Source organism: Sebastes umbrosus, chromosome 6 (assembly GCF_015220745.1).
Source record: "Sebastes umbrosus isolate fSebUmb1 chromosome 6, fSebUmb1.pri, whole genome shotgun sequence".
Classification (NCBI taxonomy): Eukaryota; Metazoa; Chordata; class Actinopteri; order Perciformes; family Sebastidae; genus Sebastes; species Sebastes umbrosus.
In genome coordinates this window covers 5,124,206-5,128,399 of record NC_051274.1, presented here as the reverse complement: position 1 = coordinate 5,128,399, position 4,194 = coordinate 5,124,206, and positions in this window count along the sequence as shown.

The window sequence follows — 4,194 nt, the reverse complement described above, 5'->3', positions numbered from 1 at the left end:
GGACCCCCTACCCCCCTCTCAGCCTCGCTCTTATAATCTCCCTTGATCTCATTTTGTCACCTCTCCCACTCTCTCTGACTCTAGAGGGCAGGATGTGGTCTCATGGCAACCCACCTCTAATGATTTTTTTCCACACTGACACACCACTTGCTGGTCACTCCGGTTTTCTTATTTCCTCTTATTCTCATGCTTTCTTTGAGAGGAAAATCCTGTATATTGCGTGTTAATATACAGTATATGAGCTCCCGCTCAGTTCCCCTGGGCATTGATTGGCCTTTTCCCTCCAGATCTCCTCCTCCTCCGCTTCATTCTTCGTCCCCACCATCATCTCGCCCTCTTGCCTTCCTCTCCCTCCACGCTGGCTGACAAGCAAAGCTCCTTCAGCTTCTAAACCGCAGTTCTGTCACATGTGATCTTGTCACTCACTCAGTGTCCTCGCTTCACGCCTGCCTGGCTGTGGTGAGAGTCACCCTGTCCGACCTCCACAGAGGAGACAGTAGTGATGTAAAGCAAACAAAAATGACATCCTCAGCTCTAGTAGGCTGAGTCGGGGTGGAAGTCGCTGCAACAACACACCGTTGACCATGAAAATTAACCTTATATCCAAAGGACATCATTTGAAAGCTCATTTTACTGATATAATTTCATTGCTGTTATCTCGAGACGTCAAGCATTTTGTGCATTTTTGATTGCTGCATTGTTGCTCAAGAGTTTATCTTAGTCTCACTGAACTGACTGAACACTGACAATTGAGAAGAGAATAGCCAGAATATAAATTAAAAGGCATGTTTACAGGCAAAAATCATCAATTTGTTTTCTTGAGACAGCTGACAGCTGTTGTTGTCTGTTGGGCTGCAGTTTGCCATGTTATGATTTGAGCATATTTTCTATGCTAAATGCAGTACCTGTGAGGGTTTCTGGACTATGTTTGTCATTGTTTTGTGTTGTTAATTGATTTCCAATAATAAATATATACATACATTTGCATAAAGCAAACATATTTGTCCACTCCCATGTTGATAAGAGTGTTAAATACTTGACAAATCACCCTTTTAAGGTTCATTTTGAACAGATTAATTTGCGATAAAGTGTGACTAACTATGGACAATCATGTGATTAATCACAATTAAATACCTAATGGATTGAAGACTCTAAAATAAATACATTTTTATTCCAGGATATGAGACTGAGAATTCCAGGATAATGGGCACCACATAATTGTAAACAGGTCCAAAATACTTTTTATTCTATTCAAACAAAATCAGTGAGAATTTCAAGTCTTATTGAATTTATTGTCTCTTTGGTGTGCTAGTTTTCTTTAAGGCTTCATTTTTCATGTCAATTAAAAGTGTTCAATACGTTATTTTATCGCTGTTTATTGCTCTATCACCTCCATTTCTCTACACTACTGCAATTCCGCTGAGTGGACCACATGGAAGTTTTATCTAATAACCTTAGATTATCAGATAAATCGCCCATGTGGTCGTTATATTGGAAACACAACAATTCACAAGATTTCCCAATAAAATCTCCTTTCACCACTGTGTTTCATTTGTCCCAGGACTGCCCTTGGTTTCTTCCTGAATGCTTGCTGTCACACAGCGGTCCTGCATCTCTGCTCTCTTTTGTTCCAACTGTCTCATCTATTTACTTTCTGTGCTGTAATCAATGTGTAGAATAAAGGGTTGCAGCGGTACTTTAAAAGGATCATCATTGACCTACCCTGACCCTGTGTGTACCTGCACCTGCATACAACACCTGCCAACCCACCAAATAACATCAACAGTTACTGGCAATCATAGTTGGCCCTTGAATCAAATGGTCACACCTCTATTATTTATGTTTGTGGTGATAATGATATTTTGGTAAACTTAAAGATGTAATCATACTGCAGTTATTGACCATGGAGCACATGAGAACTTACAAATTAAAGTAAAATCAGCCAGCCGATTAGACTGTTGTCAGGTCATTAAATAGGAGTTAACACCATAGATGTGGGTCAATAGGGGCCTACTCATATAACTATATATAGAAAATGGACATAGTCCCTGTGACGTCACCCATTGGTTTGTGAACTGCATCCCCTGCTTTATGGTCTATTTGACTGTAAATGGGACCATAATTTACTAAATGAACATCATGCTGTATTGAAGAAGATTGAGACCTTAAACTGATGTTTACAATGTTTACTGAGGTAATAAATCAAGTTAGAAGTAGGCTCATTTTCTCATAGACTTCTATACGATCAGACCTCTTTTTGCAACCAGAGGAGTCGCCCCCTGCTGGCTGTAAGATAGAATGCAAGTTTAAGGCACTTCCGCACCGACTTCACTTTCAGACACGGAGGTAGCCCACTGGGCCTACTACACCCACTAGTAGGTTTTATCATCTATTCACATGGTAGATCACCGACAGAAGGTATAAAAGAACACAACAGCGACCTCTAGCGACCGTGGTAACTATGACAGGAGCAGAAGCAGAAGTCAGGTGCTGTAGTGTAGACAGTGTGAAACTCCATATGGGGTGGAGGTTGGGGCCAATGTATGGGACACAAGACCCCGGGTTTTCACCCAGGAAGTCGGGGCTCACATCTCCTGTGAAACCAACAGGTGCTAAGTTTCACTTCCACTTTTGAAACATAGTTATTTCAAGCCAAAACACAATGTTTTTCCCAAAGCTTAACTAAGTGCTTTTTTTTTTTGCCGAAACCTAAACATTTGTTTGTTTGCAAAAGGTGACATTTCATTCAGTTTTACAACATGATAATGTTTTGTAATGTGCTTTTAAGTTTTGCTTTCACTTTTACAGTGTAGTAGGCGTAATAGGCCCCTATTGACCCATATCTCTGGTGGTTATAGCGACCGATACATAAAATAACAATGTTTCCTTGCATTTCCCAAGATTCTCTGAAGTCAGTGGCTTTAAATCAGTTGCTTGCTTATCCTAAAATGCTAACATTAGTTGCAAATGTCTTCATAACACACTGAAGATGAAGTTATATATTCACAGTTGGGCTTGAAACTTGCAGATTGGATTTTTATTTCCCTCCGTTATAAAACTGTGGATATGTCATGAATCACAATAACTGGTATCCTGACTCTCCTATATCAAATTAAATCAGTTACAGCCATGATTTTGCTCTAGAATTGGTTACATATATGTACATGCAACAATAACGATATAATAAACTGAACATGTTGTAGATTCATTCCGTCTTTTGGTGGATAGGATGCTATGCGTCAGATGTAGAGATTATAAGTATAACTGATGATGTTATGCATTATGCCACAGATTGATTACAATATGACTGCAAAAAAATATATATTGTGGGGGATTTTTTAACCTTTGTATTTGATACCAGACAGGAAGGAAATGACAGGACTTGAAGGGGGAAAGAGGGGGAGACGACATGCAATAAAGATGACCGGATTATGCTGTAGGTCAGTGTCTCTTAAGGCTCTTGGTCAGCAAAGCGCTACAGTGTGATGTCTCATGTGGGGGAAGGAGATTCCTGACACTGTTTAACCCCTTACCATTCGCCCTCTGTTTTTAGAGGGGTAGGGGTGGGGGACATGGGATGTCCAGGGGGAGATAAATAGTCAACAGTAGATATTCATCTGAAAGCTGGAACCTGAAGATTAATTTGAGACGCAGCTCAGCCCTGTGTGTCAAGTTGTTCTAGTCATTAATAAGAAATACAAATGAATTAATAAATTCATTTATCAATTCAAATAAATTGTGAAAGTGTATAAGAGCGTAGAACATGATGATAGAAGTTTGTGATGGGCATTCCCATGCTCTATTATGTCTTGTAAATTTTTGGATTGATTTGTTACACAGATTTAGTGCTAAATTTAATCATTTTTTTACCACTCAAGAATTGATCAAAATTATTAATAATCCCACCAAAATACCCCATTAAGACACCAAGACCTTGAGGAACACCATAGAAGAAGCTATGCTGTGATTTGGTTTCAAAAATTTTTGACATTTGGAATTTGTACTAGAATTGCATTTCTCGGTAATTGGATAATGAGCACCTCTGTTCTGGAAACTGCTCAGAAACCCCCTTATTGTCAATTTAGCTAGGAAAGCCATCCATGCTCTGAATGCTCTCGGTCTCTAGTTTGTGGCTGTAAAGTTTCATGAAGCTGTGATTATCCTAGAGGTCACCACAGGTCATTTTATACAGAG